Source organism: Bombina bombina, chromosome 1 (genome assembly GCF_027579735.1).
Source record: "Bombina bombina isolate aBomBom1 chromosome 1, aBomBom1.pri, whole genome shotgun sequence".
Lineage (NCBI taxonomy): Eukaryota > Metazoa > Chordata > Amphibia > Anura > Bombinatoridae > Bombina > Bombina bombina.
The window spans coordinates 382,472,718-382,487,717 of record NC_069499.1 but is presented as its reverse complement, the minus strand read 5'-3'; the positions used below and the strand labels follow the sequence as shown (position 1 = coordinate 382,487,717).

General features: G+C 42.4%; 1 protein-coding gene across 2 annotated transcripts in view; it reads left to right on the top strand.

Moving 5' to 3' along the window:
- The window catches only part of GTDC1 (glycosyltransferase like domain containing 1), an 849,799-nt gene that overhangs the window by 832,773 nt on the left and 2,026 nt on the right, over nt 1-15,000 (top strand). The gene's annotated exons all lie outside the window — the stretch shown is intronic.

Genomic DNA, 15,000 nt, shown 5'->3' with positions numbered 1-15,000 from the left:
ACCCCCTTAAGCTCACATTGCCCCCAGCACATATTTTATGGGTTCTATTAAGCCCAGCACAAATTGGTTTTGTCTACAAAACTTTACAGCTCTCAGGAGGAGGGCAATTGTATCTTGTCTTACAACAGATTGTCTGAAATAGTAGTTATAAACCTTCTGTTGTCTAATTCACATTATTTAGTTTTTATTCTGGATTTGCACTAATTATGCACACTGTAGCTGTTGTATTATCATTAATTACCACTTTAGGGGACACAGACATTCTGTCTAGAAGTGGTTGCTAACCCTCTCTGCCTTCACTGAGCAAGTTTCTCTAGGTAACAAACTTCCAGGAACATTCATGCTCTGGAAACTTCTAATTTCTTTTATTGACATTATGTTTAATATATTCATGATTCCTGTATTTAAAAAAATGTATCACACATTTATGTGATGTGTCAACCACTTAAGAATTTTCTTTTATTTATTGAGGGAATATACCTTTTATACTGTGTACCTGAATGGTTATTGGTTAAGCAAACATGAATTATGAACACTGTAGTTATGTAAAGGTTTGATACTACTGCAGTATCTAATAGTATAGTGTCAAAATTGAATCTCTGCAATCACAGCTTCTGATTGAATGTTTTCATGGCGTGTAGAATTGTATGCTCCTGGGTTTTTTGTTTTTTTAAATGGAAAATTTGGTGATTCCCAAGGAGCTAATTTTCTCACAATAGGGGTTAAAAACAAACAAACAAAAAAACATGATAAGGAAGAATGAAAGCTTTGTTTTTAAAAAAAAGAAACTAAAATACCAAGATGAGGGAATCAAATAAATAGAATGGCAGATGGTTTTACATTTGGTGAGTGAACAGAAAACGAGCATTTATAATTTATGACAAAAGGAGTGGAAAGCAAAATGTAAGGAAGACCTTTAGCTTGTAAACAAAGGGACTAGTCATGATTTTATGTAACATGATCATTATTGTTACACAAGTGTTTTTATTGGGTTCATTATGGAAATGTTGAGAATGCTACTTATAGACTTTTATGGATGAAAAGTTGAATGGGTTAAGGGACGACAAGAAATATAGCGCATGTTTGCATTTCTTCTACTTATATTCGCAAATAACCTTATACATTTTTTTTGTGATGCGTATTCCCCAATACCTGATGCTCATATATTGCTTTCAGCAAATGTTTTTAGTCCAGAATGATCCAGCATTGCTTTTCCCTGTTTTCATAATTACCCTCTCTATGCTTTTTATGCAGGTTAAGGTGTATGTATGTATGTAGCAATATAAAAGAACCGGAGGATGACACTGTGTGGCCGTTGGCCTTGGATGGGACAAGTCTAAAGCTATAAGCCTCTTTGTGAATTCTATTAGTCCTGACGATGAAAGAGGAATAAAGGTTCATATAATTTCTTCATGTCTAGATATTAGGGCAGGTTGTCTCATGGAATCTTAGAAAGCTCTAAATAAAGATCTGTTTTTGTTTAGATATATAATACATAAGTGACAGACTTAAAGGAACATTCCAGCCAAAACTGAAATACACACAGCATTTTTACAATATATATGCAAAACCCGAATTCCGAAAAAGTTGGGATAGTATGGAAAATGCAAAAAAACAAACAAATATAGTCATTTGAAAATTCAATACACCCTGTACTATATTGAAAACACATTACTAACACATTATTTGATGTTTTACTTTGTGAATTTAAAGTATTTTTGAAAATATACATTCCAAAAAAGTTGGGACGGGGCAATTTAGGACTAATAACGATGTGACAAGTTGAAATAAGAAGGTGATGTGAAACAGGTGAGGCAAATGTGTAATCATAGTATATAAGGAGCCTCCAAAAAAGGCCTCGTCCTTCAAGAGAAAGGATGGGTCGAGGCTCGCCAGTATGCCAACAGATGTGTCAGTGAATAATCAAACACTATGAGAAAAACATTCCCCAAAGTCAAAATGGTAGGATTTTGGGCATTTCACCTTCTACAGTGCACAATATAATTAAAAGATTCAAAGAATTTGGTCAAATCTTGGTGCATAAAGGGCAAGGCCAAAAACCACTTCTAAATGCGCATGATCTCCAATCCTTCAGACTTCACTGTCTCAAAAAAAATCTGAAATGGATATCCTGACATGGGCTCAGGAATACTTTGCACGCACAGAGAAAAATGATAGCATTAAACAGTGATAATCTATACTAAAAGCATTTTTACCAATATATGTATAATGTTTAAATATGTTTCTATTCAAAGACGTAATTCATTCAATTTTGACAGGACTGTCCCTTTAATCATAGAGTGACAGAAAAAGAACTAAAGCCTAAAGTTTTCATAATCTTTACCGGAAAAGGAAGCATTTAGGAACATATTTTTTTATAATTGTATTTAAAGTTAATTGCAGTTATTCAGCCATGGTCTCTATAGACCTGAACGATGAACACTTACGTTTGCCTGTTGCAGATATACTTTCCAAATGTTTAGGATTCTTGTGTTTTTTCCCTTTCTTACAAGTAACCACATAAGAAATTTTAGTTGCTCATCACTTTTGTTGCTTATTAAATATTTTCATATTAGTATCCTTTGAAACTATATCCTTAAAGGGGCATGAAACCCCAATTTCTCTTGCAAGGTGTATCCAGTCCACGGATTCATCCTTACTTGTGGGATATTCTCCTTCCCTACAGGAAGTGGCAAAGAGAGCACACAGCAGAGCTGTCCATATAGCTCCCCCCTAGCTCCACCCCCCAGTCATTCTCTTTGCCGCGTTAACGCACTAGGTTCTCTCTCAGGGAGGGTAAAGTGAATGTCGTGTTAGAATTGTAGTTTTATATCTTCAATCAAGAGTTTGTTATTTTTAAATGGTACCGGTTTGTACTATTTACTCTCTAGCAGAAAAGTGATGAAGATTTATGCTGAGAAGAAAATGATTTTAGCATGTTGTAACTAAAATCCACTGCTATTCCCACACAGGACTGAGGAGTACCAGAAAACTTCAGTTGGGGGGAACAGTTTGCAGGCTTGACTGCAATGAGGTATGTTCAGTCATTTATTTCTAGACAAGACTGAGATAATGCTAGAAGACTGACAAGATCCCCATGTGGGGAGGGTAAGCTATGTTCTGAGACTTAGTATAGAATTGAATGCTTACATGACAGGGCTAAATAGGCTGGTTGACACTAATGCAGGGCAATCGATTATTTATTAAAAAATACTCATTGGAGACACCTTTTTAGGCACTTTGGAGTGTTTTACTGGGGTTATTATCCACATGACATAAATTTAGTCACTTAGAAGTGATTTTTGTAGGCCTCACAACTCCGGAGTGGAGCGGGAGAGGCCTAATTTCGCGCCTCAGATGCACACTTAGAATTGAGAGACTGTTTCATGCTGCTTCACATGGAGGGTACAGCTGCTGCTTGAGGGCCTAGAAGAAGCTTTATTTCCCCAAAACTGATCCCTAAGGGCAGGTAGGGCCACAGTAGTAAGCTGTGGCAAGGTGCTTTAGTTAACCGGTTGTTGGCTTTAGGCTGCTCCGGTTTGGGCATTAAGGAGTTAATTGTTCTGAAAATTGCTGTGCAATCATATTACAGCCTTAGGTACATACTGTGAAATTTTCAAAAGGATTGGTGCATTTTTCACTGTTTTGTAAAATTGTGTGCCCTTTTTATTTCTTAAAGGTACAGTAACGTTTTTTTCAAAAGGATTGGTGCATTTTTCACTGTTTTGTAACATTGTGTGCTCTTGTTGGCTTTCGGCTGCTCCGGTTTGGGCATTAAGGGGTTAATCGTTCTGAAACTTGCTGTGCAATCTTATTAAAGCCTTAGGTACATTGGTAGATTGGTGCATTTTTCACTGTTTTGTAAAATTGTGTGCCCTTTTTATTTCTTAAAGGTACAGTAACGTTTTTTTTCAAACTGTGTTTTTTATTTGATTTGAAGTGTTTTCCAAGCTTGCTTGTGTATGCTACTAGTCTGTTAAACATGTCTGACACTAAGAAAAATCCTTGTTCAATGTGTTTAGAAGCCATGGTGGAACCCCCTCTCAGAATGTGTCCCAATTGCACTAATATGTCTATACACTTTAAAGATCATATTGTTGCACTTAAAAATGTGACCCAAGATGATTCTCAGACTGAAGGTAATGAGGCTAGTCCGTCTACCTCTCCCCATGTGTCACAACCAGTTACGCGCGCGCAAGCGACGCTTAGTGCCTCTAGTGCGTCTGCCCCTATTACATTGCAACAACTAGCGACAGTTATGGATAATTCCCTTGCGGCCTTTCTATCCAAACTGCCAGTTTTTCCTACAAAGCGTGATAGCTCTGTGTTAAGAACAGATTATGAGCAGTCTGAAGCTTTAGTAGCCTTATCTGATGTACCCTCACAACACAAATGGAGGTGAAGGATTTGATGTCTGAGGGAGAAATTTCCGATTCAGGAAAGGTTTCTCATCGGGCAGAGTCAGATTCATTAGCATTTAAATTTAAATTGGAACACCTCCGCGTTTTGCTCAGGGAGGTATTAGCTACTCTGGATGATTGTGACCCTATGGTGGTCCCAGAGAAATTGTGTAAAATGGACAAGTACCTAGAGGTTCCTGTATACACTGATGCATTTCCGATCCCTAAGAGGGTTGCAGATATTGTTACTAGGGAGTGGGATAGACCAGGTGTCCCTTTTGTCCCCCCACCTATTTTTAAGAAAATGTTCCCCATAACTGACCCTAGGCGGGACTCGTGGCAGACGGTCCCTAAGGTAGAGGGGGCTGTTTCGACACTAGCTAAGCGCACAACCATACCAATTGAAGACAGTTGTGTTTTTAAAGATCCTGTGGATAAAAAGTTAGAAGGTTTACTTAAGAAAATCTTTGTTCAACAAGGCTTTCTTCTCCAACCTAATGCCTGCATTGTTCCTGTAACTACTGCAGCGGCTTTCTGGTTTGAGGCGCTGGAGGAGTTGCTCCAGACGGAGTCCTCATATGATGAAATTATGGATAGAATTAAGGCTCTAAAGCTGGCTAATACATTTATCACAGATGCCGCTTTGCAATTAGTTAAGTTGGTTGGCAAAAAATTCAGGCTTCGCCATTATGGCACGCAGAGCGCTTTGGCTCAAGTCATGGTCGGCCGATGTGTCGTCAAAATCCAAATTGTTAAATATCCCTTTCAAGAGAGACCCTTTTCGGGCCAGAATTGAAAGAGATTATTTCAGAAATCACCAGGTAAAGGGCCATGCTCTCCCCCAGGACAAGCCTTTTAAGGCTAAAAACAAAGCTAATTTTCGCTCCTTTCGTAATTTCAGGAGCGGTCCTGCTTTAGACTCTACAGCTGCAATGCAAGAGGGTAACGCTTCACAGCCCAAGGCAACCTGGAAGCCTTATCAGGGCTGGAACAGGGGTAAACAGGTCAAAAAGCCTGCAGCTGCTACCAAGACAGCATGACGCGGTAGCCCCCTGATTCGTAACCGGATCTCGTAGGGGGCAGACTTTCTCTCTTCGCTCAGGCCTGGGCAAGAGATGTTCTCGATCTCTGGGCTTTAGTGATTGTTACCCAGGGATATCTTCTAGAATTCAAGGACTCCCCTCCAAGGGGAAGGTTCCATATTTCTCATCTGTCTACAGACACGACAAAGAAAGAGGCGTTCTTACGCTGTGTAGATGACCTACATACAATGGGAGTGTTCCACCCAGTTCCAATTGCGGAACAAGGGCTGGGGTTTTACTCAAACCTGTTTGTGGTTCCCAAAAAAGAAGGAACTTTCAGACCAATCCTGGATCTCAAATTTCTAAACAAATTCCTCAGAGTCTCATCATTCAAGATGGAGACCATTCGGACAATCTTACCTATGATCCAGGAAGGTCAATATATGACTACCGTGGATCTAAAGGATGCGTACCTGCATATTCCAATCCACAAAGATCATCATCAGTTCCTCCGGTTCGCTTTTCTAGACAAGCATTATCAGTTCGTGGCTCTTCCATTCGGTTTAGCCACTGCTCCCAGAATTTTCACAAAGGTGCTAGGGTCCTTTCTGGCGGTTCTAAGACCGCGGGGCATAGCAGTGGCGCCTTATTTGGATGACATCTTAATTCAGGCGCCGTCTTTTCACAGTCCAAGGCTCACACGGAGATTGTATTGGCCTTTCTAAGGTCTCACGGGTGGAAGGTGAACATCAAAAAGAGTTCCCTGTCCCCACTCACAAGGGTTCCCTTCCTAGGAACACCAATAGATTCGGTAGAAATAAAAATATTTCTGACGGAGGTCAGAAAGTTGAAACTTTTAACTACTTGCCGAGTTCTTCATTCCATTCCTCGGCCATCTGTATCTCAAACTGAGGGCGATATTCAACGCGCTTCAGGCATGGCCTCACCTAGCTGCGGCCAAATTCATAAGATTTCAGTCGGACAACATTACGACTGTAGCTTACATCAATCATCAGGGGGGAACAAAGAGTTCTCTAGCGATGAGGGAAGTAACCAAAATATTCAGGTGGGCGGAGGCCCACTCCTGCCATCTCTCAGCAAGTCACATCCCAGGTGTAGACAACTGGGAGGCGGATTTTCTAAGTCGTCAGACTTTTCACCCGGGGGGACTAAGAACTCCACCCGGAGGTATTTGCCCAGCTGACTCAGCTATGGGGCATTCCAGAGTTGGAACTGATGGCGTCCCGTCAGAACACCAAGCTTCCTCTCTACGGATCCAGGTCCCGGGACCCCAAGGTGGCATTGATAGATGCTCTAGTAGCGCCTTGGTCCTTCAATCTGGCTTATGTTTTCCCACCGTTTCCTCTTCTCCCTCGTCTGATCCCAGAATCAAGCAGGAGAAGGCATCAGTGATTTTGATAGCGCCTGCGTGGCCACGCAGGACTTGGTATGCAGACCTAGTGGACATGTCATCTGTCCCACCATGGACACTGCCTATGAGGCAGGACCTTCTAATACAGGGTCCGTTCAAGCATCCAAATCTAGTTTCACTAATGACTGCTTGGAGATTGAACGCTTAATTCTTTCAAAGCGTGGTTTTTTCTGAGTCAGTTTTAGATACTCTGATCCAGGCTAGAAAGCTGTCACCAGGAAAGTCTTCCATAAGTTATGGAGGAAATATCTTTGTTGGTGTAAATCCAAGGGTCACTCATGGAGTAAGATTAGGATTCCCAGGATATTGTTTTTTCTCCAAGACGGTTTGGAGAAAGGATTGTCGGCTAGTTCTTTAAAGGGACAGATATCTGCTCTGTCTATCCTTTTGCACAAGCTTCTGGCAGAGGTACCGGATGTTCAAGCGTTTGCACAGGCTTTAGTCAGAATCAAGCCTGTCTATAAACCTGTGGCTCCGCCATGGACTCTAAATCTAGTTTTTTCAGTTCTTCAAGGGGTTCCGTTTGAACCTTTACTTTCCATAGATATTAAGTTGTTATCTTGGAAAGTTTTGTTTTGGTAGCTATCTCTTCTGCTCGAAGAGTCTCAGAATTATCTGCCTTACAGTGTGATTCACCTTATCTGGTGTTCCACGCAGATAAGGTAGTTTTGCGTACCAAACCTGGTTTTCTTCCTAAAGTTGTTTCTAACAAGAATATTAACCAGGAAATAGTTGTTCCTTCTCTGTGTCCTAACCCATCTTCGAAGAAGGACCGTCTTTTGCAAAATCTTGATGTAGTTCGTGCTTTAAAGTTCTATTTACAAGCAACTAAGGATTTCAGACAAACATCTTCTTTGTTTGTTATCTATTCTCGTAAGAGGAGAGGTCAGAAAGCGACTTCTACCTCTTTCCTTTTGGCTGAAAAGCATCATCTGTTTGGCCTATGAGACTGCTGGCCAGCAGCTTCCTGAAAGAATTACTGCTCATTCTACCAGAGCAGTGGCTTCCACATGGGTTTTCAAAAATGAGGCTTCTGTGGAACAGATTTGTAAGGCATCGACTTGGTCTTCACTGCATACTTTTGCCAAATTTTATAAATTCGATACTTTTGCTTCTTCGAAGGCTATTTTTGGGAGAAAGGTTTTGCAAGCAGTGGTGCCTTCCGTTTAAGGTACCTGTCTTGTTCCCTCCCTTCATCCGTGTCCTAAAGCTTTGGTATTGGTATCCCACAAGTAAGGATGAATCTGTGGACTGGATACACCTTGCAAGAGAAAACAGAATTTATGCTTACCTGATAAATTACTTTCTCTTGCGGTGTATCCAGTCCACGGCCCGCCCTGGCCATTAAGTCAGGTAAATAAAGAAGAAAAAAAAAAAGAAATTTTTGTTTAAACTACAGTCACCACTGCACCCTATGGTTTCTCCTTTGGCTTCTTAACCTTTGGTCAAATGACTGGGGGGTGGAGCTAGGGGGGGAGCTATATGGACAGCTCTGCTGTGTGCTCTCTTTGCCACTTCCTGTAGGGAAGGAGAATATCCCACAAGTAAGGATGAATCCGTGGACTGGATACACCGCAAGAGAAAGTAATTTATCAGGTAAGCATAAATTCTGTTTTTTTTCTTACATTATTCAGATAGTGTGCACATGTTTAAACAACTTTTCAATTTACTTCTATTATCAAATTTGCTTAAGTCTCTTGGGATCCTTTGTTGAACGAGCAGAAATGTATTATTGAAAGCTAGCTGAAAACATCTGATGAACCAATTTCAAGAGGCATTTATGTGCAGCCACCAATCAGCAGCTGTAGTGCATTGCTGATCCTGAGCCTAACTAGGTATCCTTTTTTTAACAAAAGATACCAGTAGAATGAAACAAATTAGATAATAGAAGTAAATTGAAAAGTTGTTTAAAATTGCAGAACCAAACTTTTCCTTCGAGTGAACTAAAGTGTGATGACAACAGTGGTGCAAAACATTTTTAGCACTCCCCTCTGTCACCTTTTATGGTATTTTGTGTGTATCCAGTTTTAATGAACCATAATAAATAAATAAGATGTGTAAGTCTGATGGGAATGATTCCTAGCAGATTTTTGGGAAGGTAGTTGTAGAATAAAAAAAGGGGTATATTATGATGTCCCATACTTCCTGTATATGTTTTCTGAACTCTGTGACAAGGGTAGTTCACAAATTTGCAACGCTATAAGTCTCCTCAAGCATAACGTTTACATGAAAGAACTAATAAATGCCCTAATTTAAATCTCAAATGTAAATTTAAAATGTTATGTTTCTTAGAAGTAAACACCTTGGTGAATATACAATTTGAAATAAATACTTCATCCCTGGAAATGCATGCTTAGGAATTGGCTTCAAAGCTCAGTGTTCTAAAAATATGTCCTAATTACTCCAGATTCTCAGCAGATTTTTTTAACTTGTAGAGGTACAGTAGGTGAACAAAGGAAATAAAAAAAAGGAATAGTCCATGCCTTCAAATCACATGCATCTAAAACATGTTAATGTTTTCTTTTTACCATGGCTGACACCATAAAACAGCCATGAAACCTGCACAGGAATGACATTTTCATGACACAAATGGTAAATTACTCATAGGGGAACATCTTAAGGAATCGAAAATTTCACAAAAGGTCATCAGCCTAAGAAATGACCAGAAAAAATGTGTTCTTTCAATGCATTGTATGCACATATGTGCACTTTCCATATAAAACCGTGTTTCTATTGAAGCAGGTGATTCTGGGTGAGGATATGCAAATTTTCTTCATTTGAAGCACACATGATTCGGTTATTGTCTCCCCTCTCTATACGTGTTGCAGTCATATACCGCCCCCCTGGCTCCCCAACTCAATTTTTAGATCATTTTGCTGCCTGGCTTCCTTATTTCCTTTCCTCAGACACCCCTGCCCTCATTCTTGGTGACTTTAACATCCCTCTTGACAATCCCAATGCCTCCTCTGCAATACAACTTCTTCAACTGACTTCCTCTTTCGGCCTGTCACAATGGACTGACTCTCCCACTCACAAAGATGGTCATTCCCTTGATCTGATTTTCACCTATCGATGCACTCTTTCAAATTTATCAAACTCCCCTTTTCCTCTCTCTGACCATCATCTCCTAACTTGCAACATCACTTCCCTACCTACAACTCCCCCTCCCTCTACCCCTCACACCAAACTTCACAGAAGCACTAAGTCACTAGATCTGCATCAGCTCGCTAGCTCCCTCAAACCTCTCCTCTCATCCATCACCTCCTTTTCCTGCCCTGACCAATTTATCTGCCAGTATAATTCCACCCTTACATCGGTCATTGACACTCTGGCCCCTCCAACCTTAGCTCAGAAACCACACTCTCATCCTCAGCCCTGGCATACTCCTCTGACACGATACCTACGCAGATGCTCCCGTACTGCTGAGCGACATTGGAGGAAATCTCGGAGTTCAGCTGACTTTCTTCACTACAAGTTCATCCTGAACTCCTACTATTCTGCCCTTAATCTTTATAAGCAACAATATTTTTCTAATCTCATCTCTACTCTTTCCTCTAACCCTAAACGTCTGTTCAACACGTTCAACACTCTTCTCCGCCCACCCCCACCTCCTAACACAACCTCTCTCTCAGCTCAAGATTTTGCAAGCCACTTCAACAACAAAATTGACTCCATCAGAAGTGAAATCAGCTCTCAACATACTTCCAATCTCCCACCCCCTCAAAAGCTCACGATCACCCAAAACCCAAATATCCAAAAATTCAGCTCCTGTTAATGAGGATGAAGTTTCTGCCCTTATACTGTCCTCCCACCTCACTACCTGTCCCCTCGACCCAATCTCCTCACAGCTACTCCCCTCCCTCTCTTCTACCCTCACCCCCATACTCACACACATTTTCAACCTCTCCCTCAGCACCGGTATATTTCCCTCATCTCTAAAACATGCACTGGTCACACCTATCCTCAAAAAACCTTCCCTTGATCCAACCTCCCCTTCAAATTACTGCCCTATTTCCCTACTCCCTCTTGCCTCAAAGCTCCTCGAAAAGCTAGTTTACGCACGTCTATCCCATTTCCTTACACTAAACTCTTTTCTTGACCCACTGCAATCTGGATTTCGTTCCCATCACTCTACAGAGACAGCAATTGTCAAGGTTACCAATGACCTACTTGCAGCAAAATCCAAAGGCCACTTCTCTCTGCTTATCCTCCTTGACCTGTCTGCAGCCTTTGACACTGTTGACCACCCTCTTCTGCTCCAAACCCTCCAATCCTTCGGCATCTGTGACACAGCTCTCTCGTGGTTCTCTTCCTATCTGACATAGTACATTTAGTGTAGCCTTCTCTGGAGCATCCTCTGCCCCGTTACCACTTTCTGTTGGGGTACCTCAAAGCTCTGTCCTTGGTCCCCTTCTCTTCTCAATCTACACCTCGTCACTAGGTTCCTTAATAAAGTCCCATGGGTTTCAATACCATTTGTATGCCGATGACACCCAAATCTACCTCTATGCACCAGACCTACCTCCTTCCTTACTAACCCGTGTCACTAACTGTCTTTCTCACATCTCATCTTGGATGTCCTCTCACTACCTTAAGCTAAATCTCTCCAAAACTGAACTCCTTATTTTTCCCCCTTCTTCCAATGTCTCCACCCCCAAAATTTCTATAACTGTTGATAATTCCATCATTACCCCTACCCCGCTCGCCCGATGTCTTGGGGTCACACTTGACTCAGATCTTTCCTTCACTCCTCACATCCAGTCCTTGGCTAAAGCCTGCCGCTTCCACCTTAAAAACATTGCTAAAATTAGACATTTCCTTACACAAGATACAACCAAGATTTTAATCCACTCTCTCATCCTTTCCCGCCTCGACTACTGCAATTCTGTCCTCTCTGGTCTACCTAGCTGCCGCACAGCTCCTTTACAATCCATTATGAATGCCTCTGCCAGACTCATCTTCCTTACTTGTCGCTCTTCATCTGCTGCACCTCTCTGCCATTCCCTTCACTGGCTTCCTCTTGCCTCTAGGATTAAACATAAAATCCTCACCCTGACATATAAAGCTCTCAACTGCACTGCTCCCCCCTACATCTCAGAACTTGTCTCCAGATACTCTCCCTCCCGTCCCCTTCGATCAGCTCAGGATCTCTTCCTCTCTTGTTACTTCCTCACATTCACGTTTACAGGACTTGGTCCCCATCTTGTGGAATTCCCTGCCTCGCTCCATAAGACTCTCCCCTAGTTTTAACAGCTTCAAGCACTCCCTAAAAACTTTACTATTCAGGGATGCATACAACCAACACTAACCTTTCCTAACGCCATTGCTTCCCCCTTGAACCCCTTAGATTGTAAGCCTATGGGCCCAGCTGTTTACAGATCGCTTCATAAGAGCCGACTACAACAGTGAAACTCTCGGCAGGGCCCTCTACCCACTTGACCCCTACAAAAGCTATCCTGTACACCGACTATGTTTACAGCGCTGCGGAATCTGTTGGCGCTCTACAAATACCTGATAATAATAATGTGCTTCCAAAGTCTATTTTAAGCATGGATTGTTTTCAAGAAAATGTATACATTTTTTGGAATCTTGAGTAGGATGTAGAAAGAAAGAACATATGAACACCCCAGGTCTCCATTTTTTTTCTTATTTCCATGGCTACAGCAGTGCACCAGTTGTGCAATGTGCCATATGCCTGTAAGCATTATTTTTATTATTTTTACACAATAGAACTAAAAAATTTAATTCAGTAGTTATCATGGTTAAATCATCTTGTAGAGATGTTTTATGCTATAAAGTAATATAACATTGCAGAAAATGTGTCGGTAAGGATGGGAAAGTGCCTGGTTGAGTGTGTAAGGGTAGGAGAGGGCCTAGGGGAGTGTGTAAGGGTAGGAGAGTGCCTTGGGGCATGTGTAAGGGTAGGAGAGTGCCTTGAGGAGTGTGTAAAGGTAGGAGAGGGCCTAGGGGAGTGTGTAAGGGTAGGAGAGGGCCTAGGGGAGTGTATAAGGGTAGGAGAGGGCCTAGGGGGTGTGCAAGGGTAGGAGAGGGCCTAGGGGAGTGTGCAAGGGTAGGAGAGGGCCTAGGGGAGTGTGCAAGGGTAGGAGAGGGCCTAGGGGAGTGTGCAAGGGTAGGAGAGGGCCTAGGGGAGTGTGCAAGGGTAGGAGAGGGCCTAGGGGAGTGTGCAAGGGTAGGAGAGGGCCTAGGGGAGTGTGCAAGGGTAGGAGAGGGCCTAGGGGCGTGTGTAAGGGTAGGAGAGGGCCTAGGGGAGTGTGTAAGGGTAGGAGAGTGTCTTGGGGAGTGTGTAAGGGTAGGAGACTGCCTTGAGGAGTGTGTAAAGGTAGGAGAGAGCCTAGGGGAGTGTGTAAGGTTAGGAGAGGGCATAGGGGAGTGTGTAAGGGTAGAGAGGGCCTAGGGGAGTGTGCAAGGGTAGGAGAGGGCCTAGGGGAGTGTGCAAGGGTAGGAGAGGGCCTAGGGGAGTGTGTAAGGGTAGGAGAGGGCCTAGGGGAGTGTGTAAGGATAGGAGAGGGCCTAGGGGAGTGTGTGAGGGCAGGAGAGGGCCTAGGGGAGTGTGTAAGGGTAGAAGAGTGCCTTGAGGAGTGTGTAAGGGTAGGAGAGGGCCTATGGGAGTGTGTAAGGGTAGGAGAGGGCTAGGGGAGTGTGTAAGGGTAGGAGAGGGCCTAGGGGAGTGTGTAAGGGTAGGAGAGTGCCTGAGGTAGTGTTTAAGGGAAGGAGAGTGCCTGGGGAGTGTGTAAGGGTAGGAGAATACCTGGGGGATTGTTTATGGGAAGGAGAGTGCCTGGGGAGTGTGTAAGGGTAGGAGAATACCTGGGGGAGTGTGTAAGGGTAGGAGAGTGCCTGCTGGGGTTGTGTAAGTGTAGGGGAGTGCCTGGCAGAGTGTGTAAGGTTAGGAGAGGGCCTAGGGATTGTGTAAGGGTAGGAGAGTGCCTAGAGGAGTGTATAAGGGTAGGAGAGTGCCTAGAGGAGTGTGTAAGGATAGGAGAGTTCCTGGGGGAGTGTGTAAGGGTAGGAGAATGCCTGGTGGAGTGTGTAAGGGTAGGGGAGTACCTGGGGGAGTGTATAAGGGTAGGAGAGTGCAAGGGGAGTGTATAAGGATAGGACATTTCCAGGGGGAGTGTGTGTAAGAGTGTTTGTGAGGGGCAGTGAGTGTGTAAGAGTGGTGGGCATGCTGTGTCTATAGCTTTAGTAGAGGACTTGTACGAGTGCATCAAAATGGGAGTGTTTTTGGAGAATGTGTACTAGAACATTAGGGGTGTGTGCAGGTGTGAAAAGAGTGCCTGCGTGTGCAGATTTGGGTAAAGCTTGTCTGGGGATGTTTGCATAAGGGGGGAGGGAGCACCTGGTTTCGTAAAATTGGAATTCCATGGGCATATATGAAATTATATCTTATATCCCAGTGTAATTCTGTAAACATTTTCTCCCTACAGATCTCACTGTTTTTTCTTGCAAATTAAAAGTGACAACCTTTTATCAAAATACTGAAAACACTAATTACTTTGAAAGTAAAAACCTATGCATACAAAAAATAACAGTGATTTTAAGGTACAGTGCGCTGAAAACAACAAAATTTGATTTGTATGAGGCGTAATATTTTCTCTGTGTACTTCATTCACCAAATGACCAACCATTGTGAACTTTTACATAACAGAGACTCTCATTATTTCTATGGGAGACAGCTCATCACTTGCAAGGACAGACCATGTTCTATAGAATTCCATGAGGGCTGTCCCTGCAAGTGTTCAGCAGGAGAACCAGTCTAGACCTGCACATTTTTTAGAATTGACCCCTAAGTATTAGCGTTTGTTTATATAAATAGAGAAAAGATCAGGAAACCTTTATGTAAAAAAATAAAGGAGCAATTTCTCATACATACTCAGCAGGTGGTTACCAGGTTATTAGAAGCACATTAAGGGAAAAATAGTTTTACCGTACACTGTCCCTTTAACTTCCTTACCAGAAAAAGATTTCCTGTAATGTTCTTGCTGCATGGGTTAATGTGTAGGGAATGCATATGAGCTGAAAGAGTATGCCGTGGGAATGCTTAGAACTGGATATACTATTCCTACAAACTGCTTTTTTATCTAGACATTTATAGGTTGGTTTATTCATTTTAAGAAGATTATTT